This window comes from Pelophylax lessonae (assembly GCF_965119305.1).
Source record: "Pelophylax lessonae genome assembly, chromosome: 3".
In the NCBI taxonomy this organism is placed as follows: domain Eukaryota; kingdom Metazoa; phylum Chordata; class Amphibia; order Anura; family Ranidae; genus Pelophylax; species Pelophylax lessonae.
In genome coordinates this window covers 415,374,417-415,399,638 of record NC_138770.1, presented here as the reverse complement: position 1 = coordinate 415,399,638, position 25,222 = coordinate 415,374,417, and positions in this window count along the sequence as shown.

Sequence of the window (25,222 nt, the reverse complement as noted above, 5' to 3'; positions counted from 1 at the left end):
ATTACATATGGATTTCTTGGGGGGAACTCACAGTTTTTTTTTTTTGTGTTATGATTTCGCTTAAAATTCATACCAGAGGCAAAGGGTCTGGTATGCATTTTGGGGGGCACTCTATGAACCCTTTTTTTTCCATTCTTGTCAGAAGTGCTACAGCAAAAGTTACAAAAAAGTTACACAGTTTAAATTGTTTGCAAATTACATTTCATTGCAGACTTCTTATGAATAAAAAAGGCACATATTTTGGGGAACCTTTGAAGAGGTCTGTATGTCATTTTTTGGTAAATAGAAGCCAGGAGGGAAATGTAATTTACTAACAATTTAAATTAAAATTTCCTTTGTAAATGTCAATGCTTTAAAAAAAAAAAAAAAAATCCCTGCTCTAGGAAAAAATTATACATTTTTTTTGTTGCACTAGTAAATGTTCCCCAGGGTAGTTCCTGCTCCCTTCCCCTGTGCTATTGTTTAAAAAAAACCTTTGACCTTTAGCCCAGACAATTAGCATTTTTGGTTTAACAAATTTGGCTCCTATTAGTTCTTTGAGGTTCGCCGAGCCATGCTTAAAACGAAACCAGGGCAGTTTGGCTCATCCCTAAAAAGGATTATTGCACAAACCAGGTGGATCATTATTGTTATTTAAAATCCGAGATGAGACACCCAATGACCTCCCATATCTCTTGGTCCCTCCTACAAGATTTTCCTATCATAGTTTTTGGCTCTGTTCCTAACCTCATTGGGAATTTTGGAGTTCCTACCCACCTTGAACTGTTGTCCTGTCGATAATATACATTGGAAACCCAACATAGAGAGTCAAATCACTTCAAAATGGCTGCAGCAAATTTGCTTACTTATTTACTAAGTAAAAAGATCAAATGAATTTGCCAGAAAGTTTAACTCTTCGGCATCTACCAAAACATTCAGTATCACTTTTGAGTAGACTGACCCTTTAGGTAAACATTAAATATTATTATTAGTAATGCTTTAATGCTTAGTAGCAATAGTATGAGTGGTAATATAGTATTAGCGTATATGTATTTTTAATATTAACTGTTTTTCATTAAACTAGTTCAATTTCATGGCTGTGAGGAAATTGCAAATTAAAGATAACTGTACATTTAATAAATTAGTAAGAACCAAATCTGTCAAATCAATAGGAGCTGAATCTGTCAAATCATAAATGCTAATTTTCTGAGTTGATAGGCAAAAGGTTGAAAAAAAAATAGCATTGGGGTGGGCATTGCCACATGTACAAGTGCAAAAACATGTTTTAAAAATTTGGCTGGTAACACTGATGTTTCAAAGCACTGACATTTACTGAAAACTTTTTTTACATTTCTGGCAAATGACATTACCCTTACGGCTTCTATTTAAGCAAAAAATGGCACACAGACTCCTCCAAAGGTTCCCCAAAAAATTTTGAGATAGCTTTGGAGGAGTCTATGGGACATTTTTGTTATTTAAAAAAGAAGCCAGCAATGAAATGTCATTTGCCAGCAATATTTTTTTTTTCTTTGTAAATATAATTTTCGCTGTAGCATATCAAAAACCTGAAAAAAAAAACATTTCAGAACCCCCCCCCCCCCCTTAAATGCATACCAGACCCTTTGAGTCTTGGATGGATTTTAAAGGGGTACAAAAACATGTGTGAGATCCCTTAGGAAACTCATTACAGATCCTTCAGGTCTAGTATGGTTTTAACGGAGATTCTCACAAAAACAAAACAAAAAAAAGGGTAAAGGAAAGGGGTAGATGAGCATGCAGCAGCCCCCTCCTCCTTCTGAATCATACCAGGCAACATACAGTACCCTCAGCACGGATGGGTGCTTTGCCAGGGGGTTGATGAGGACAAAGTAATCTGTGGGAAGAGAGCTTACTGTAATTTGAATTTGAAAAAGAAGTTTGGTTCCTCAAGCCAAAAGGGAGAAAGTGGGATTTTATAGGCAAAAGTAATTATTATTCATTTTATTAAAAGAGTTGCATATAAATGTAAAAAACAAAGAAAAAAGAAACAACAAAACAACAACATTGGTTGTATAAGTAATGCATATTACACAATTGACAGTTTATGAACGGCTGAGACGCCGATGTTTAGTCATTGACTGCGGCCGCACGTATTGCGTGCGTGCCACAGGCTGCGCGCGCAGCCTGTCAGTAAAATGACGCGGTTGGTGCATATTCAGATGCCGCCGACACGGGGGTTGGAGCCAGACTGTCCCAGCGTGTGCTGGGTGGATGCGAAAGCATCAGATCTTGCTTTGACTCCTAATGGGGCCCCCCCTGGGAGAAAGAAGGGGGGGCTTTCCGTGCCGGGTACAAGGGGCTGGATGGGCAGTAAGGACCCGATCTTCCTCCCACAAACATGGGTCTGAGAATCACCGAAGCTCTAGGGCACAATAACATTAAACATGTATACATGCATTTGAAAATCATTAAATTCTTTATTCAAGGTCAACGAAGCAATTGGGCAGTAATAAAGGAGAATCCTCCTGGGTAGTAAAGAGCAATCAGGCACTGAAAGGTAATGGGGGAAAAAGGATATGGTACGGAGCAGTATGGGGATGGATTTGACCCAAAAGAAAGGAAACGGTTATGGTTCCCCGCAATGTGTGGAATGCGGGAAAAGATAAAGCAGAATGGGAGAAGGCTGACAAAATGTGAAATTATAGAAATAAAAAATAAATAAAATAAAAAATAAAAAATGAAAAAAATATATGAAACAATGGGGGTTTTTAGTCAGTTTTTCCTGATGAGAAGCCTTCCAGGAATGCCCGGTAGCTCTCATTTTCATTTAGTCCTGGGAAGGAGGTGGCATGCAGACGTTGGATCCACCGCATTTCTCGTTGTAATAAAATTTTATTCCAATCTCCCCCACGAGGGGGGATATGGACTCTGTCTAGTGCAAAAAAAGAGATTTTAGGCATTTTATTGCCATGCGTTTGGGTCATATGTCTTCCAAGAGGCAGATGGAAATTACCCATAGACATGGTTTCGACGTGCTTATTGACCCGACGGCCAAACTCTTGCCGTGTTTTACCTATATAAAAGGCTCCACACTGGCAGTTCATCATATATACCACTCCTTTAGTTCGACAGTTAGCAAAGTGCCTCGGCTCAAAAATGTCCCCGTTGGGGAGAATTTTTGAGACACTTCTGGGTATTACTTTACACTGCATGCAGCTTCCACAAGGGAAGGTGCCTTTCTGTTTGCAGGGGTCTTTGTGGTAGCACTCTTTAAATTCGCTGTGTACGAGCGATTTGTGGATAGAGCCTGCTTTCCTATAGGTTACAAGAGGTTTGGGTGACACCAAGGTCTTAAGGAGGTCATCTTCCCTGAGTATGGACCAGTTTTTTTCAAGTATTCTTCTCACTTGTTGGTGTTGATTCGAGAAGGTGAGAATTACTCTCGTCTCATTTGCATTCTGTTGTTCGCGTTGGGTTGAGGGTTCATACAATAGGTCTTGTCGGTCCAACGTTCTGACTCGGTTGAATGCCCGTTTCAGGCAGGATTTTGTGTAACCTCTCTTTAGTAGGCGTGTCGTGAGGGCATCTGCGTCTTTTTGAAAGTCTTCATACTTAGTACTATTTCGTTTGATACGTAAGAATTGAATATAGGGGATGGATTGTTTAAGAGGTGTCGGATGGAAACTCTCCGCCTGCAGTATGGTATTACCGGCGGTTGTTTTCCTAAATAATTTCGTGTAGAGTTGGCCATCTTTGTCCTTCATTATTGTGGTGTCCAAGAAGGTAACCTCCTGGTTGCTATGTGAGCTGGTGAAGTATAAATTGTAGGTGTTATTATTCATCTTGTTTAGACATTCCTCAATGAGGATTTCCGGACCGTCCCATACGATGAACAAGTCATCTATGTATCTCTGCCAAAGCGAGATATACTTACAAAGATGTGCGTTGCTTTTAGATGCCAAAAACTCCTGCTCCCACATACCTAAATATAAGTTTGCGTACGATGGGGCACAGCTTGTCCCCATCGCAACACCACATATCTGTAAATAATGCGAGCCGTCAAAGGAAAAGTATTTGCGGGTAAGTATATACTCAAGCATTTTAATTATGAAATCTTGAAACGGTATGTCGTGCAGGCTTTCTTGGCGGAGAACATGTTGTACTACAATGAGTCCTTTGTCATGAGGTATCTTGTTATACAATGACTCTACGTCTATGGTTAAGAGATACGCGTTGGCTGGAACAGCCATTCCTTCCAGAGTTTGCAATAGGTGGATGGTATCCTTAGTGTAGGATGCCAAATTTTGGACGTGCGGCTTCAGGTATGTGTCAATAACTTGACTGACTGCCTCAGTGATGTTACCGTTTCCTGACACGATCGGTCGGCCAGGGGGATCTTCCAGATTCTTGTGCACTTTGGGGAGTGCATACAGGGTGGGTGTGCGGGGGTGGGCTATGCGGATAAATTCCCATAGTGTTTTGGAGATAACTCCCTCGTTGAGAGCTCTGTCTACTTTTAAATAGAATTCTTCATTATATCTGTTGATCAAAATGGGTGAAATTCTCTTGTAGCATGCTGTGTTGTCTAATATTTTCTGGCACATTGCTTTATATTGTTGTTTGTCCATAACTACAACGTTGCCTCCTTTATCGGATGGTTTGATAACAATATCATCGTTGGATTTGAGGTTTTTTAGAGCTTTCCGTTTTCCAAGGGTTAAGTTGCTCAGGCGTTGATCATCCTTCATTTTTTCGATGTCTTTGGTAGTCTGTTTAATGAAAAGTGCTATCGCGGGGTTTTGATTCAAAGACGGGAATTTATGTGATTTATTTTTGAAGGGTTCAAGTTGACTGGGTATTGCTTCTCTGGTATCTTCGTCCTCTGAAGAGTTTTCTTCCCAAGGATCGTCTAGGTCTTCTAAACCTCCTTCCTCGAGGAGGAGGTTTAGATCCCTGATAGCTCTGTACTCAGCGGCTGACAGGGGAGCTTGTGATGTTGGTTGAGTGGTTTGTTTGTCGTAAAGACACTTAAATAATAGTTTGAGGGCAAAAAGGTTCAAATCTTTGATGGTTTCAAATTTGTCTATCTTTTGATTGGGGCAGAAGGATAGGCCTAGAGAGAGGACTTCCTTCTCTTCCTCCGTTAGAGTGTGCTGGGAAAGATTAATGATAGACATCCCGAAGTTTTTTGCTTCAGTGTTTAATTTTCTGGTGGTTGTTTCGGGGGTGCTTTGCCCTTGACTAAAAAAGGTTTACCCTTAGTTGTGGATTCTTGCTCTCTCCTTCTTAGTCTCGTGAAGATGTCATGATTTCTAACCGCGGTACTGGTATCTTGAGCTTCTTCCTGACTAGTGGCGTCTGAGGTGCCCTCTTGTGGATTATCGGGATTAGGGTCCTTACTCTTTTTTGATTTATTAGGTTGATCCCTGTACTGGTCTTTCTGAAATGGTCCCCGTCTTCTGGCGCCTAATTCCTCTGTGCCGGAGGCATTTGAGAAGGATGATGAGTCGGACGAGTAAGGATTAGGGTTTTTATTACTTGGGTTCTGTCTGGGTCGTGTCTTCCTGTTGTTGTTCCATCTATACGCTCTGCCTTGTATGAAGGCGTTTTTGTCTCTCCAGTGTTTTTTCTCTTTATTCCGTAATATATTGTTACTGTAATCTTCCAGATGTTGTTTTAATTTTGTTTCTTGGTCACTGTAAAGAGGACCAGTTTTTAAGGGTGTGAGTCTAGTATATAAAATTTTGGTGTCATCTTCAAGTGTTTTAATCTGGCGTCTGTACTCCTCTTGGAGGAGACGCATGAGATTGGCTGAGCATTCATTAAGAATGTCTTCCCAGTCTCTTTTGAGTGTGGCGGAGATATTTTCTATTGATGGAAAGATTTGAACCCTTAGACCAATGGGGTTAATCTTTTCATCTTCCTTATGGGCACAGATATTCCTGAAGTCTAGGTACACAAAAAGAAAAGACGATGTTTATTTATTTGTTTGTTTTGATATATTTCTCACAACAAGTCACTAATTTTTTGCATTTCTTCACTTTTTCACTTTATAGAATATGGTGATGTTTTTTCCTTGACAAAGGCAATATATGCCGAAACGCCTCGGAACCCTAGTTCTACAACCAGGAATCACCATTTAATAAGTAAAATGGTTCATAAACTGTCAATTGTGTAATATGCATTACTTATACAACCAATGTTGTTGTTTTGTTGTTTCTTTTTTCTTTGTTTTTTACATTTATATACATTTATATGCAACTCTTTTAATAAAATGATAAATAATTACTTTTGCCTATAAAATCCCACTTTCTCCCTTTTGGCTTGAGGAACCAAACTTATTTTTCGAATTATTACAGGGATGATGGCACTACTGTAATTTGAAAGCCCCCTTTAAAAATAAGGGGGCCTTCAGATACCAGCCTCTTTCACATGAGTTAGTAAGGGGTACATAGTATCCCTACTCATTTGTAAAACAAAATAGGTTCGCAACCTAAAAACATTAAAGATATAAATGCTGAGTGTTCAATAAATAATTAAATCCATATATATATATATATATATATATATATATATATATATACACAGATCCCATTGAAAAGAAAAGTCCAATTAGGGTGCTATTATGAAAGTGAAGAGTGATTCACAACAACACTGGTGCTTCATATGGTGCTTTCTCCAACACAAACAACTGCGCGCCACTTACCAGAAAGCCTGGATCCCAAATTTTAGGGACCTAATATGCTTGCAACATTGTAGGCAAGCTGGAGTATTCCATCCTTGAGCTCTGTGAAAAGCAATCCTTCCTGGGAAGGTGTCAGTCAATCAAGTGGATTATATTGCTCAAATATCCATGGATTATCCTGCCATAGGTATTCTCCAGCATAAGGGGCTTAAGAAGGAGGAAACTTCACAGTGCAGTATGTAAAGTTACCATTTATTAGAAAATGATTATTGCACTTACACGAACATAACCGTTAGAAGACAAAAGCAAACATGCAGCCGCGGACCTCGTCTACAGGCTGGTACATGGTGACGTCACAGAATTCAGCTCCACCCAACGCGTTTCCCCAAAAGAGGCATCGACTGGAAAAGGAGGCTCTTTTTATACACCCCTACTCATTGACAAAAAATATATACATTTAAAATAAAAACACCCAGATCTTTGACAAGTTCGTTATTAAAAAAAAAAAAAATTCCAAAAAGTCTCTCATTGTAAATCCATCGTCTATCCTAATGCCCGCTGCCCACACTCCAAAATAAAAAAACAGAGACTGACTGATCCCGACAATACTGCTCACTCACTGGGCTGCTCACAACTATATAGGGGAAGGGGTGGGGATAGTAGTGGCTTTATTGACCAATTATAGCCAAGGTCATATTTGGTCAGTGTCATTGTTTAAATATGATCAATGACTGGCCATGTAAGTAATGTGCTGGCGACAATGGTAGTTGCTAGGAATGCAGTGGGTCCCTGCTGCTTATATAAGAACCATTGGGAGCAGGAATCTATCACAACAGAAGAAGCAGAAAAATACCAATTTTATATATGATACTTGCCCCCCCATGAAGTGGGCAACAGTTCTGGCATTGGTCCCCATACCTGAACAGCCAAAGTTCATCTCTCTAGTTTATTATATACCCAAAACCATTTTTATTTTGAAAAGAATGGTTAAACTCATTTTGGGTTTTACTGCTATCTAGGATTCCATTAGAGTGATTACCCTTTACTTTCTGTTGTGGTAACTAAGTTATATCAGATGGGAAATGGGAAGAAAACTGCAACAGGAAAAAAGACCAGGGGAAAAAGCTTAACTTAACTTAAAAAATTGTCAGGAAATGAAGAAATCTCTGACAGCAGTAAAACCTGACAGGAGTTCTAATCCTTCCCCACTTTACCTAAAACTAAAAAATATATATATATTTTGGGTAGGGATATTCTTGTTAAGTGTTAAGTATGTTTCATTCACCAAGCATGTTAAAGCACAAGAATTATTCCTTTGTAGTTAAAGCATCCTGATGTCCGACATTGCTCAGTTTTGTGCTAAAAATCCTTTAAAATTAGTTCTAATGTTTTTTATTTTTCTTTATCTTCAAGCATGGTGCTGATGTTGTCGTCTACTGATCTCTTCTAATGGATCCTGAGTATTGTTTTGACTGCCCACTTCCTGGTTTAACCTCAGATGCTTATTGATTACTCCTAACATCTAAGCTCTGGAACATCAGGCCCCATGGTTTGTTTTTTTAATCTATTGTTGTCTTATATATGTTGTCCTCTTTCTACTCATTTACTGTATAGTTAGTCAGTGAACATCTAATAAAATCAAAAGAGTGTGCTCTTAATGTCCTTCATTTTATGTGTGAAGAAAACTGGACAGCTAAGAATAATGTTAAAGGAGTTTTACCGTCTCTTAGATCTGAATTGGCTAATACCCTCTCAAACTGGATCATGAGCATGGGTGTATGAGCTCAGAGAGAGGATAATGCTGGATGTAGTAAACACTAGGGATGAGTCGCCAGTTCAGACTAAACATTGACTGTTCAGTCGCTTGGACGAATATCTGAACTTTGGGCTGTTCAGCCCACAAAATCAAATATAGAAGCAATATATCTATGGCTTATATATACAGTATGATAACTTCCTGCTGGCGCTAGTTCCTAAGGAAGCTGCAGATGCTAACGCTCGTGGTTTCCCGAGAAACCACTGACATCCCCAGGAATCCCTGCTCTTTTTAACCTCTTTACGCCTAAGGGAAAAATCCTTAGGGTTAATGCCTAAGCACAATTTTGCAAGCTAGAATCTGCTTTATGCCTTTTCCATATCTCCACACAAGCCATCCATCGTTACAAAAGATCCTTAGTTAGGCATTTACTTAATGCAGGAAAAATCCTAATTCCCAGGTCTTGGAAAACTACACACACACCTTCTATCAAAGAATAGCTTTCATAGATAAACCACAATCCCTCCATGGAAGAAACTCTTGCCATATCAAATGATTGCTTAGAGCATTATCACAATACCTTAAATATATGGATCAAGTTTACATATTCTGTTGACTATAACCACCTTATGGGCACTTGAAGTAGTATGCTATTCTATTTCATACAGTGTTTCTAAACCTCACTATAAATTAATGTTGTACACTGTTCAGCATCTCCTATGGATTACAGGTGGTCCCCGGGTTACAAACATCCAACTTCCAAACGACTCCTACTTACAAACGGAGGGAGACAACAGGAAGGGAAGAGAAATCTAACCCTAGAAAGGGAAATTCACTCCTGTAAGAGTTCTCATGGGAAAAAAGTGTCTCCACTGGAGCTTTATCACCAATCCTTGTTTCCACAACAACCCCAAATTTTCAAAATCCAGTTGTCATAGGGACAGAAAGTGAGTTGAAATCTTCTGAACAAGGGTAGAGACAGCAAAACAAATCATACAGGGGTGTTAACCCTTCCCTATGCTATCCAAAAACTTAGAAATTATTATTTTGGCTGGGGCTACACTTAAAAACATTTACCTGTTCCGACTTCAAACAAATTTGACTTAAGAAAAAACCTACAGTCCCTATCTTGTTTGTAACCTGGGGGTGGCCTATACACCAGTCTGTCTGAACTTTATGAGTCCTTTTATTTGTCTAACCCATACATCATTAGTATTTTTCGGTTTATTTTATCTTTATTTGTTTCCTCTATAATTCTTACTGATGTTCAGTCATCCATATGACTGATAAAAACTTATCTCATCCCATATGTTTAATAATGTTCATTTACTGTTATTGACATGCAGCTATTTTTGATACTTTTCTATACCATATGCATTATATATATATATATATATATATTTGTATACTTCCAACATTTTTTCAATAAAAATATATTGTTATTAAAAAAAAAAGAAAATGCAACTTTTATTAGTGTTAATAAAATCGAGCATATCATCACAACTACTTAGTGCATTCAAGTGGATTATACTATGTTTTTTCATGACAAATTGGGCTTTCACTTGGTGGTAAATGGTAATGGATATCTCCTGATTTTTGTTTTATTATCAAGTGAAAATTGGCCCAAAATAGTAAAAACAAAAAAAAAAATAAAATTAAATTTAGCTGTATATTTTTTGTTATTACAATAACCTAACACCAAATAACATCTCAAAATAAATTTCCCTGCTCCTGATGATTGCAGCGATACCACATATGCGTATGCTATTTTCTGTTTGCACCCATAGTACAGCCCAGAAACAATAATGCACATTTTGCTTTTTTTATCCTACCTAAAACACATTGACATAAACTGACGCTGATACTAATTTAAAAAATGTTTTTTAAAAACATTCTGCCCAAAATATACTGACCCTGCCCTTTGACCTTGACCTATGACCCTTACCTGACCCAAAAACTAAACCTGCCACTTACCTAGATCAAACCTTGATCTAGTTATTTTTTCATTCTTATTTATTTTATTATTATTATTATCATTATTATTATTATTATTATTATGCGTATGCTATTTGCTGTTTGCACCCATAGTACAGCCCAGAAACAATAATGCACATTTTGCTTTTTTTATCCTACCTAAAACACATTGACACTAACTGACACTGATACTAATTTAAAAAAATGTTTTTAAAAAAAATTCTGCCCAATATATACTGACCCTGCCCTTTGACCTTGACCTATGACCCTTACCTGACCCAAAAACTAAACCTGCCACTTACCTAGATCAAACCTTGATCTAGGTATTTTTTCATTCTTATTTATTTTATTATTAATATTATTATTATTATTATTTTGTTTTACACACTGTTGACAGTTTACCTCCCTCCCTGCATGGAGAGAGAGAGAGAGAGATAGAGAGATAAAATGTATCTTTCCTCTTCTTTCACAGAGCGAGAAACACAGGGGCAAGCTTCACAGTGACTGATCACTATGATAGCCAATCAGAGGCTATCATAGCGATAGCCTCTCAGAGTTCCGAGTCCCGATCGTTAGTACGATACCTGGGGGCTCCCGCTGAGACCCTGGTCTCTGTGCTGGGAGAACTCCGTGCTGTACACTCCCAACACAAAGACAGATACGCATATGTGTGACCCCACAGAAAACAGCCCAGTCCATTTGGGCCGCATAAACTGTATGCATACTGTTGGCGTAAAGGGGTTAAGCAAAGCAAAGGAATGATGATAGCAATGACATCGCTGCCCAAATATAATCCACAACCTGGGTTGACAGATTGGTTCCACCATCTGTTTTTTTTTGTTTTTGTTTTCAATTACCATTACAACAAAAATGACATAAAGAAAAAATTATACTGATTAATTTGCTGGCAAATTACATTCATTATCAATTTTTTTTTCTTTTTAAAGGCATACAGACCCCTCCAAAGACCCCCCAAAATACATGGCAAATGCCTGAAGGGGTCTCTGTGCTGTCTTTTGTAAATCAAAGAAGCTGACATGTCATTTGCCACAAATTTTTTCCTTTGTAAATATTAGTGCCATTGCAGCACTTTCTTTACATCACAGAGATACAACCCTTCACACACAAGATTAGGACACCCCGATAAGAATGTTATTTAAAAGAATTGGGCATTTTATTGTTTCACTTTAAGCACTTAAAAAAAATCACTGCTTTTAGGTAAATAGATTTACTTTTATTAATTTTGTTTGCATCTGTACATATTCCCCAGGGCAGTGCTCAACCCCTATACTATTTTTGACACCCCCTTGCCTATTTACCAATACAATGGGATTTTTAATTTTGCAGATTCTTCTCTGGGGGTCAGATCCTAATTCAGGGCCAAAAGAAAAAAATTGACAATACCCTGACAATAGGGTATGGTAAAAACCATGTGGCCTGGCTTTTAAGAGGACTCAAACCACTTAAGCACACAAGCCACTCAAGCAGACACTGTAGGGACTATGGGTGCTTCTATGTGCAGCTCACTTTTCTTACAAAATAGTTGTCCTCAACTTGAAATTTTCAGACTATTTCAGGAAGTATTTTACTAACAGTATATTTGATAATTTGATGAAATATCAATTTGCAGGATAATTTATAACTGAACTGATGTTTTAGTCTAGTATATATGCTCTAAGAAGAAAGCACATTAAATCTTCACAGCCAAGGTTGCCAGATTGGTTCCCCCATCTGTTCTGGAGAGCTACTCATTCTTTAACTCTTGGTCTACCTCATTTGAAACACATTTGTCAGAGGTGGGGCTAGAAAGACTGTCTGTCACAGTTCCCACATTTATTGCTTCCCTGAATATGGGAATATTGTTAGTCATAATAATGCAGCCAGTAAGGTAGCCAGACACAAGAAGTCAAAATTAGAACCATTTATCTGATGACTATATCTACAGAGGTTAAAAAGAAACATTTACTGTTTTATTGAATTGTCTTAAAATCAGCAAGGTACAAACTACTGCAATAAAAATATATATTTTTTAATATTAGCTCTAAATATTGTCAGAGAAATAATTATGAAACAATAAATTGGAATATTTTTCCAACATACGTTTCCCACACACTGCACATAATAGCTACTTTGCTGTATATGTTTCCATTAGAAAAATGTCCAAAATTACAAACTGGAGAAAAACCTGTACGAAGATATACTGTATACAATAAATTGTCCAACATGCCAGTTGCTTGTCTGTCTCTAGCTTTAATTGTTTAATAATCAGTAGCCTAAGACAACTTTGTAGTTTGAAAGTTAGCGTAGTGAGTGACTTAGAAAGTAGCCAATGCAAAGAGCATTGCTAATCTGAAACTTATGCCTCGTACACACGCAACGATTATCGGCCGACCGATCGGTCGACTTTTGTCCAGTGTTGTTGTGTTGGTTGAAATGTGCACTAGACTGCAAACAAATTTTCTCGGCCAACAAAAACCAACTTCAGAAGTGATGTCATGTGATGGTTTACTTTCCGTGTGTTTTTTCTTCTCTGAGCATGCCCAGTCTTGCTCATCAGATTTTTGTCTGCCGAAATCTGTACTGACTGACCGAAAATAGGCCGTTGTGTTGACGGGCCAACAAAAATTTTATAGCCTGCACACCAGATTTTATTCAGCCGAAAAGTCGCAGTCGGTTGTCGAAAGCATTGTACTAACAAGCCGAAAATCGGCCGATCGGACTTTGGCCAAAAATTCACGGCCAACTATCGTTGTGTGTGTACGAGGCTTTACACCCTGAACTCAACAGATAAGGTTTGTTATGTTATAAGACACATCAGACATGGTAATTAATCAGTACTTTTTAAAATGTACCTTTTGTCCTCTTGAAAAATAGCAGGGAAAATCTTAATCTGTGAATGTGCCTAGGCATTTCTGTTAATACACCTCTTGTATATCTGCAGTGAGAATATGAGGCACTGCTGCCTCTGTCAGCTAGTATTGGGAGATTCGGAAAGAGATTTGATGATGTCACTACTTAGCTGCTCACTCTCCTCCCTATATATATACTGTGTATATATATATATATATATATAGTATCTCACAAAAGTAAGTACATCCCTCACATTTTTTGTGACAACACTGAAGAAATGACACTTTGCTACAATGTAAAGTAGTGAGTGTACAGCTTGTATAACAGTGTAAATTTGCTGTCCCCTCAAAATAACTCAACACACAGCCATTAATGTCTAAACCAATGGCAACAAAAGTGAGTACGCCCCTAAGTGAACATGTCCAAATTGGGCCCAATTAGACATTTTCTCTCCCCGGTGCCATGTGACTCGTTAATGTTACAAGGTCTCAGGTGTGAATGGGGAGCAGGTTTGTTAAATTTGGTGTTATCGCTCTCACTCTCTAATACTGGTCACTGGAAGTTCAACATGGCACCTCATGGCAAAGACCTCCTCTGAGGATCTGAAAAAAAAATGTTGCTCTACATAAAGATGGCCTAGGCTAAAAAAGCCACAAGTGCGTTGTCCCCGGCGCACAAGGGCCCTCCGCTATTGTTCCCAGCGGTAGGGCCTTTGTATCTATTACAGTATGGGGACACTTCCGGGTTCCCCCTCTCGCAGCTGCGCAATGGCATCTCGGGAGGCATGTTTCCTAGTCGCATTCGCGTGACGCAATGACGCGCTGGCTGTGTCACGACGCGGGACGTCGCCACGCCTCTATGCCTGGGCGGAGCCGTGCGCCGCTTCACTGGGGACCCACATTCATTATGCTAATTCCCATGAGCTATCTCAGCACTACAACCAGCTGCAGGACATCATACCAATTACCTTTTAAGCAGATAAGTACTTATATTACACTTGGGACACACTAGGTAAGCTGTTCCTGCATTGAACACCTTTACTGCCTGGACTCCCTATGTGCTAACCGAGGTATGTGTTTTGACCCATTTATCACAACTACAGGATTGGGATGCGAGCTGACACCCCAGTCACAATGTTGTTTTGGAAACAATATGGTCATCATATTGACCAGGAAATCCAAATAGCAACTTGCCTGACGCTGCCTAGCCTGTCCACTCATAACGGTCTTACTTGACTACAGGCATATATACTATTATGACACCATGCACAGGTAAATAGTTATAATCACCAGATGCATTAGTTATTCACATATTATATATTTACACAAAATTCCTCTTTCTTTGGCTTTTCAGTGATATTAGGGCACAGGTGTCACACCAGCCCTGGGTCCCTGTGACTCGCACTAAACAGTTGGCTTGAGAATCGCACCATGCAGTTTCTAGCAACATCCTTCCAACGTTGGCACCTGTCTTCTTTATGATAAGCAATACCCTATCATCAGCTACATTAGGTGTTGGTATTGGAGAAAATTCATTCACACCAATCCCTCACGGATACTTGAGTACTGCACTTTATACTCTTACGCAGCAATATACCGCATGCATGGTCTACATTTTGACATGTTGTATTTACATTATATTGTTCTCATTTAGATATATATGTGTGAATTGGGATACAGCCTATGAAGAAGGACGTCACCCTTTCTATGTCCGAAACATGTCAGGCGTTATTCACATTCCATCACCATAATCTAATAAGTTCAATATGTTTTAACAATTTATATACATGTTTATTGTCTCTTTCATAGTGACATAATCTGTATTGTGTACTCTTTGTATAACCTTTACTATTTTTGAATAAAATACAGTTTATTTTATGTACGACATTTGTTGAACTGTATGGACTGTTGTCTTTTTTCAACCTCACTAACTATGTAACTATAATTCAGTCCATGAGGGGGCATGCAGGCCATTGGTCTTTTCCTTTTTTCAAATCTATAATTATGGACATGACAAATCCCAGTTAATCCCCTCTATCTGTACTCCAGCTTTTTGACGTTGTCCCAGAAGGAAGCCTCTTCTAAAGATTATGCATAATAAAGCCCGCAAACAGTTTGATGAAGACAAGCAGACTAAGGACATGGATTACTGGAATCAAATCCTGTGGACTGATGAGACCAAAATAAACATATCTGGTTCAGATGGTGTCAATTGTGTGTGGCGGCAACCAGGTGGTGAGTACAAAGATAAGTGTGCCTTGCCTACAGTCAAGCATGGTGGTGGGAGTGTCATGTGCCAGCACTGGGGAGCTACAGTTCTTTGAGGGAACCATGAATGCCAGCATTTACTGTGACATACTGAAGCAGAGCATAATCCCCTCCCTTCAGAGACTGGGCCGCAGTGCAGTTTTCCAACATGATAATGACTCTAAACACACCTCCAAGATGACCACTGCCTTGCTAAAGAAGCTGAGGGTAAAGGTTGTGGACTGGCCAAGCATGTCTCCAGACCTAAACCCTATTGAGCATCTGTGGGGCATCCTCAAATGGAAGGTGGAGGAGAGCAAAGTCTCTAACATCCACAAGCTCCGTGATGTCATCATGGAGGAGTGGAAGAGGACTCCAGTGGCAACCTGTGAAGCTCTGGTGAACTCCATGCCCAAGAGGGTTAAGGCAGTGCTGGAAAATAATGATGGCCACACAAAATATTGAAACTTTGGGCCCAATTTGGACATTTCCACTTAGGGATGTACTCACTTTTGTTGCCAGCGGTTTAGACATTTATGGCTGTTTATTGAGTTATTTTGAGGGGACAGCAGATTTACACTGTTATACAAGCTGCACACTCACTACTTTACATTGTAGCAAAGTGTCATTTCTACAGTGTTGTCACATGAAAAGATATAATAAAATATTTACAAAAATGTGAGGGATGTACTCACTTTTGTGAGATACTGTATATATATATATATATTTTATATATATATATATATATATATATATATATAAACCCAATTCCAAAAAAGTTGGGGCACTACAAATTGTGGGTAAAAATGGAATGGACTAATTTACAAATCTCATAAACTTATATTTTATTCACAATATAATATAGATAACATAGCATATCAAATGTTGAAAGTGAGACATTTTGAAATGTCATGCCAAATATTGGCTCATTTTGGATTTCATGAGAGCTACACATTCCAAAAAAGTTGGGACAGGTAGCAATAAGAGGCCCAAAAAGTTAAATGTACATATAAGGACTAGCTGGAGGACCAATTTGCAACTCATTAGGTCAACTGGCAACATGATTGGGTATAAAAAGAGCCTCTCAGAGTGGCAGTGTCTCTCAGAAGTCAAGATGGGCAGAGGATCACCAATTCCTCCAATGCTGCGGCGAAAAATAGTGGAGCAATATCAGAAAGGAGTTTCTCAGAGAAAATATGCAAAGAGTTTGAAGTTATCATCATCTACAGTGCATAATATCATCCAAAGATTCAGAGAATCTGGAACAATCTCTGTGCGTAAGGGTCAAGGCCAGAAAACCATACTGGATGCCCCTGATCTTCGGACCCTTAGACGGCACTGCATCACATACAGGAATGCTACTGTAATGGAAATCACAACACGGGCTCAGGAATACTTCCAGAAAACATTTTAGGTGAACACAGTCCACCGCGCCATTGGCCGTTGCTGGCTAAAACGCTATAGGCCAAAAAATAAGCCATTACCAAATCATGATCCAGAAGCGCAGGCGTTTTTTCTGGGCCAAGGCTCATTTAAAATGGACTGTGGCAAAGTGGAAAACTGTTCTGTGGTCAGACGAATCAAAATTTGAAGTTATTTTTGGAAAACTGGGACGCCATGTCATCTGGACTAAAGAGAACAAGGATAACCCAAGTTGTTATCAGCGCTCAGTTTAAAATGTGCATCTCTGATGGTATGGGGCGGCATGAGTGCATGTGGCATGGGCAGCTTACACATCTGGAAAAGCACCATCAATGCTGAAAGGTATATCCAAGTTCTAGAACAACATATGCTCCCATCCAGACATCGTCTCTTTCAGGGAAGACCTTGCATTTTCCAACATGACAATGCCAGACCACATACTACATCAATTACAACATTATGGCTGCGTAGAGGAAGGATCCGGGTACTGAAATGGCCAGCCTGCAGTCCAGATCTTTCACCCATAGAAAACATTTGGTGCATCATAAAGAGGAAGATGCGACAAAGAAGACCTAAGACAGTTAAGGAACTAGAAGCCTGTATTAGACAAGAATGGGACAACATTCCTATTTCTAAACTTAAGCAACTTGTCTCCTCAGTCCCCAGACATTTGCAGACTGTTATAAAAAGAAGAGGGGAGGCCACACAGTGGTAAACATGGCCTTGTCCCAACTTTTTTGAGATGTGTTGATGCCATGAAATTTAAAATCAACTTATTTTTCCCTTAACATTATACATTTTCTCAGTTTAAACATTTGAAATGTCATCTATGTTGTATTCTGAATAAAATATTGAAATTTGAAACTTCCATATCATTGCATTCTGTTTTTATTCACAATTTGTTCAGTGTCCCAACTTTTTTGGAATCGCATTTGTACATTGCAGTCTTATGGCTCATGGAGTTAGATATTCAATTTCCGGCTGTGATATTTAGTTTAGGTTTATGATGTTTAATGAGTAAAGGGCTTTTTGCTTGCCACCTAAGAGCAATTAGTGTTTTAGCAACATTGTATATTTACTAGTACCATTGATGTAAGTGATACAACACTGTGAATAGCAAATATATTTTGTGAGTAATCAATGACATAAAAAGCAATTACGACGGTAAGGGATGGGAAGTTGTTAGTAAAATTACTGTTTACATCCTTGGTAGCTTGTGTTTATTCTACTGTAACAAATAAATGATTGCAACGCTTAAGATGTAGGACACCTGTTTTAGTTATGGAGGGTGACACAACAAAATGTAATTAGGTTCAATAATTGGTTTAATTTTAAAAAGAAAACGACTTTACTAGAACGTGCATAAAACCTAGCCTTCCCTGCATAACAGTTAAAGCATTTTTCCTTTATTTTCATCTGTTGATTTTGCCAGTAACGCATTTCCTGTCCTAGAATGACAATTAGAGATAGGCCGAACACCCCCTGGTTCAGATTGAGCTAGAACTCTCGAACATTGCAAAAATTCGGACCCGAACTGTGAACCCCATTGAAGTGTGCAATAGCCAATCAATTTTTTATATAGTAGTTTACCTGGAAGACAAGTTTTAAGTGTTTTAGAGAGAAAGAAAAAGATCAAGAGGAAACAGTTGCCAATAGTCAAGAAGACATGTTTATACTGACTTTGTTATATTGTGTAGACTCCCCACTTACATTGGTAGTCTGTGTAAATGCCCCCTTTACATTGGTGGTCAGTGTAATTGCCCTGTTACATTAGCGTTAAGCATAAATGTCCTTGCTATCATTGTAATGGGCTTAAATGCTCTCAGTACATTGGTGATCAATTTAAAATCCCCCATTACACTGGTGCTCAGTGTAGAAACCCCCTGCTATATTGGTAGTCAGTATAATTCTCCCCTTTATACTTTTGGGCAGGTTAAATGCCTCCTGTACATTAGCAGTCATTAACCGCTTGCCGACCGCCGCAAGTAAATTTACTGCGGCGGTCAGCCCCTGCCAGGCAGAGTGACGTTAATTAACGTCACTAGCCTGGGAGGGTCTGGGGAGCGAGCGCGCGCCCGCGGAGGCGCGCTCCCGCTCCTGCGCGGTCACGGACCCCCCCGCGCATGTGACCAGCGGACCCGATGTCCGCCGGCCACTCGGCGATCGTCGGGGGAGAGGGAGAATGTCAGGCAGCTTGTGTAAACAAGCTGCCTGTCATTCTCCTCGCTGTAAACACACTGATCACTCGGATCTAGTATGTAGATCCGTTGATCAGTGTCCTTACAGCTAGAGCCACAGCCAATCACAGTAGAAACCACGCCCCTAGGGACACACACAGCCCCTCCCTCCCAAATAAAGTTAACCCCTTCACTGCCAGTGTATTTTTACAGTAACAGTGCATATGTATAGCACTGATTACTGTAGAAATGTCACTGGTAACCCCAAAAGTGTCAAAAATGTCAGTCAAGGGTCCGATCTGTCCGCCGCAATGTCGCAGTACCGCAAAAAAAATCACAGATCGCCGCCATTACGCGTTAAAAAAAAAAACAACAAAAATGACAAAAATCTTTCCCTTTGTTAGTAAACGCGATAACTTTTGCGCAAACCAATCAAAATACGCTTTTTGCGATTTTTTTTAACCAAACATAGGTAGGATAAAACAAATTGGCCAAAATTTTTAAAAAATTTTGATTTTTACATTTTTTTTGGGGGGAATTTCATATAAAAAAATGTGAAAAATATTGCTATTTTTGCAAAATTGTCGCTCTTTTTTTGTTTATAGCGCGTGATCAAAAAGTCTCACAGGTGATCAAATACCACCAAAAGAAAGCTCTGTTTGTGGGAAAAAAAAGGACATCAAATTCGTTTAGGTACAGCGTCGCACGACCACGCAATTGTCCGTTAAAGTCACGCAGTGCCGAATCGCAAAATACCCCCTGGTCTTTTAGCAGGAAAATCCTCCGGGGCTTAAGTGGTTAAAATAATGCTCCTGTTGCAAGGGCCTTATCCCCACAACCGTGGCCGGTGGTTGTGGGGGTCTGCGGGCAGAGAGCTTATCGGAATCTGGAAGCCCCCTTTAACAAGGGGGCCCCCAGATCCCACCCCCCTATGTGAATGCGTATGGGGTACATTGTACCCCCTACCCATTCACCAAAAAAGTGTACAAATAATTAAAAACAGAAGACAAGTTTTGACAAATCCTTTATTAAAAAAAAAATAGTGTCCTTCGATTTAAGTCCATCGTCAATGCTGCCCGCCAGACCAAAAAAAAAAATGCTCCGCCTTCTTGGATGGATGGCCGCCGAAAGCCTCCTCTGTGCTTTGACAGTTCTTATGTAGGTAAGTACAGGGCCACCTGGCAACGTCAGCTGGTGGCCCCACCCTCCTTGTAACATCACAGACCGGTGCATGCTGGGCTAGTGACATCACAAGGGGGCAGGGCCACCAGGGGACAATGCTGGGGGGGGGGGCAGAGCCTGACCTTCCAGGCTGCATGCCTAGATAAGGGTCTGGAATGGATTTTGGGGGGACCCCCACGCCATTTTTTTCTTTATGTTTTTAATAGTTGGGTGCTAACAATTGTAACAGCGAGTCATTTTAAATGTGATTTGACTTGTTTTTTTTTTGCTTTGGAAATATCAGTTTTGCTGTAGCATGTTCTATATATGCTACAGATGCGCCACTTTACAGGCAGAATAAGGGGACCCCCCAGGCACCAAATTAAAAGGGTTTTCTCATTTTTATTGTTGCACTTTAAGCATTAATAAAATCACTGCTCCTGACAAAACTATTGTTTTTTAAAAAAAATTTGCATTGATACATGTCCCTCAGGGCAGTACCCAGACCCCCATACCCCTTGAATTGCCAATTACTTGCATATAAGCCTTCAAATAGGCACTTTTGATTTTTCCTGTTCGGCTCCTATAGACTTCAATGGGGTTTGCCATTCGGATAAGAACATTTTCCCTGTTTGGGTGTTCTGCTGCAAACCTAACAGGGGGTTGTTCAGCCCATGTCTAGTGATAGATAGTTAGAAAATTAGATTCAGAATTTATGCCCCTAGAAAGCCTAAAAGTGCTTCTCTGATTTTGGGTCTCTCTATGTTGGTAGACTGTGAAAAAGTTTCACACATGTGGTATCGCCACACTCAGAAGGAGTAATATAATGCGTTTTGTGGTGTAATTCTAAATATGCCTATTTTGTTTGTTGTCTTACTAATTGACAACTTTGTGTCAAAAAATAAATTTTCATTACAAATTTCTCAAAAACTTGTGGCAAAAAATTGAACTTTCCAAAAGACTAACCATTCTTCTTGGAAAATACCTTGGGGTGCTTTGTTTCCAAAATGTGGTAATTTTTTGGGTGTTTCTACTGTCCTGGGCTTTAGGGCCTCCAAAATATTACAGCTAGTTAGGAAATTAGATGTGTAATTTATGCCCCCTGGAACATTGAAATTGCTCTTGGATTTTGGGCAGGTTCATGCAATACACAAACCAATTTTCTTTTTTTGTGCTGGATGGTGAGCTTGTTTGGCTCACTGAGGGGTTAGCGAGCTCAGTTGAAGCAGGTTGAGTACTCTGGGCTCTATAAAGCTCCCAGGCTGCTTAGGAGGAATGCTCCATCCTGGAACCAGATCTGTGTGCATGACAGACTGGGGAGCAGCAACTTCTCTGTGTGGCGAAATTAGGTCTGTGTGACTAATGACTCTGATTTATTCTGTGTGACCACCAGGTGCCTGGGCACCAGTAGGTTCCTCCAGGACAGGTAGTTAGCTTCCTATATTTGTAGTAAGCTGCCCAATGTGGCAAAGGTTTATTTTCAGTTTATGTTCTATTTTGCCATTTTAATGTAAACACAGACTTTGTAAATGAACCACAGTTGTGATTCACCAAGATCTTGCTGTCTTAGCCCCCGTTCACACTGGGGCGACCTGTCAGGCAACCTGGTAGCCTGACAGGTCGCCGTAGGTCGCCAGCTATACAGAAGCTATGGACCCGTTCTAATAGGAGCGACACAAGTCGCTCCGACTTAGAAAAAGGGTCCGGAGCTTCTTTGGGGCGACCCGGAGCGACCTGCATAGACTTCAATGTTATGAAGTCCGTGCCGGCCGCTCCGAGGTCGCGGTGCGAGCAGCGCGCCATGACCTGTGTGGTCACCTGGGGAAGTCGGATCGCCCCAGTGTGAACGGGGCCTTACTGTGCCTTTTTCACTGTGCTGTGACTCATCCAGGGGGTCACACACAACCAGCTACTAAGCTAATTCCTCACAATAGGCTGTGATAAAGTCTCATGCATATGGTATCACCATACTTGGGAGGAGTAGCAGAATGTATTTTGGGGTGTAATTCTAAGTTTGCCTGTGTTTTGTGTTCTGCTGATTTAACCCCAGTATTTAAGGCTAGTTTGAATTGTAGCAGCAGAAATCTTTTATTTACAGATGAGAGTGGCAGGTGCAGCCATCGGCCTTGTTCACTATAATGACAGGTCACCGGTAGCCACAGCTATTCGCGGCTCACCACACAGTCAGTGATTACTTGCAGTGATTGCTGCTGGGTGCACTCTGTGTATGTCCATCAGCGATCAATGCTTTTAGAAAATGTGGTTCTTTTTGTGGATGTGTCTCCTCTCCTGGCACTTCAGTAAAGGAATATGGTAGGTAGTCAGAAAATTAGATGCGTAATTTATGCTTCATGAAAAAAAACAAAGGTACTTCTTAGATTTTGGGCCCCTCTATGCATCAAGGCTGTGAAAAAGTCTCACACATGTACAGTCTCAATAAGCAGGAGGAGCAGCAGAATGTGTTTTGGGGTGTAATTGTAAGTATGACTTTGCTGTGTGATAAAAATAACTTGGTAAAATTACATTGTGAAAAGAAAACTGCTGTTACAAAAATTACTACTTCAAGAAACTCACCATGCCTCTTACTAAATCCTTTGGACTGTATACTTTTGGAGGTATTTGGGGTATTTGCACTGTCTTCACATTTTAGGGCCTCAAGAAATGAGATAGGCAGTCAGTATATCAGGACTGATCAGTTTTCAAATATATATTTCATCATTTGTAGACTCTATACCTGTCACACAGACTAAATAACACATACCTATTTGTTTTTTTGGTTTTTTTTTTCAGCATTTTTCTTCTTTTATAGAAAAAAAAAATAAAAACCAGTGGTGATTAAATACAACCATAAGAAAGCTCTTGCAAGCTCAGAAAATTATATAAATTAATTTGGGTGCAGTGTTACATGATTGAGTAATTGCCATTCAAAGAAGAAACAAATTAGTGGTAAAAAGTGAAAGTTGCCTTTACATTGGTGACCTCCTTACTTTGGTGGTCAGTTGAAGAAATACATCCTTGTATTTAGGGTTAGTGGGTTCCTTGCCTACACCAATGGTCAGTGAAAAAAGTACCTCCTTACATTGGTGGTCAGAGGAAAAGGGGCCCTCTTACATTGGTAAACAGTGGGAAAAATACTCCCCTATATTGGTGGTCAGTGGAAAAAGTACCCCCTTACATTGGTGGTCAGCAGTAAAGGGACCCTCTTACATTGGTAATTGGTGGGAGAAATTCTCCCTTATATTGGTGGTTAGTGAAAAAAGTACCCCCTTACATTGGTGGTCAGAGCGAAAGGGACCCTCTTACATTGGTAATCAGTGGAAGAAATTATCCCCTATATTGGTGGTCAGTGGAAAAAGTGCCCCCTTACATTGGTGGTCAGTGGGAAAAGTGGATGATCAATCTGTCCAATGGGTAGGATGGCCCAGAAGTAATCTCTAGAATTTCAGAGACCCCTGTGGGACTGCACAGGCTGCACCTGTGTTATATCTACTGCAAAGGCTAACAAATACTTTGTAAAGTGCCCCACCTACTTTAAGTTCAAGTTTTGAAAGCTAGGATAGGCCAAGAAAAGTAGGATATGTACATGTGTTCTCCTTGCAGTAGTGCAGCCCTGTGATCTTAACTGTGCTCCTCTACATACAGATATCAAAGAATGCAAGAAGATCATATATTGATTGAAAATTTGGGTACCCCAGGTAAAAATTTGTATTAATGTACATAAAGAAGCCAAGGAAAGATGGAAAAATCTCCAAAAGGCATCAAATTACAGATTAGACATTCTTATAATATGTCAACAAAAGTTAGATTTTATTTCCATCATTTACACTTTCAAAATAACAGAAACCAAAAAAATGGCGTCTGCAAAAGTTTGGGCACCCTGCAGAGTTAATATCTTGTACTGCCCCCTTTGGCAAGTATCACAGCTTGTAAATGCTTTTTGTAGCCAGCCAAGTGTCTTTCAATTCTTGTTTGAGGTATCTTTGCCCATTCTTCCTTACAAAAGTCTTCCAGTTCTTTGAGATTTCTGGGCTGTCTGTCACGCACTGCTATTTTAAGGTCTATCCATAGATTTTCAATTATGTTGAGGAGATTGTCAAGGAGATTGTGAAGGCCATGGCAAAACCTTCAGTTTACGCCTCTTGATGTAACCCCCCTTTGATTTTGAGGTGTGTTTAGGATCATTATCCATTTGTAGAAGTCATCCTCTCTTTAACTTCAGCTTTTTCCCAGATGGCATCAAGTTACCATCCAAAATTTGCTGAAATATTATTGAATCCATTTTTCCTTCTACTCGTGAGATGTTCCCTGTGCCACTGGCTGCAATACAACCCCAAACCATGATTGATCCACCCCCATGCTGGACAGTTGGACAGAGGTTCTTTTCATTAAATTCTGTTCCCCTTCTTCTCCAAACGTACCTTTGCTCATTCCGGCCAAAAAGTTCAATTTTAACCTCATCGGTCTACAGAACTTGTTTCCGAAATGCATCATGCTTGTCTATATGTTCATTTGCAAAGTTCAAACGCTGATTTTTGTGGTGAGGACATAGAAGAGGTTTTCTTCTGATGACTCTTCCATGAAGACCATATTTGTACAAGTATCTCTTTATAGTGGAATAGTGTACTACAACTCCAGTGTCTGCCAGATCTTTCTGGAGGGATCGTGCAGTCAAACGTGGGTTTTGAATTGTTTTTCTCACAATCCTGCGAGCTGTTCTGTCTGATATTTTTCTTGGTTTTCCAGATTTTGCTTTAACTTCCACTGTTCCTGATGACTGCCATTTCTTAATTACATTCCGAGCAGAGGATATTGACACCTGAAAACGCTTTGCTATCTTCTTATAGCCTTCTCCAGCTTTGTGAGCGTCAACTATTTTCAGTTTTAGTTTTCAAGACAACTGCTTAGAAGATCCCATGGTGCTGATTGTTGGGGCAAGGTCAGATGAGTCTGCGCATTTAAAACCTTTGAGATTGACATCACCTGGTCTTCCCAG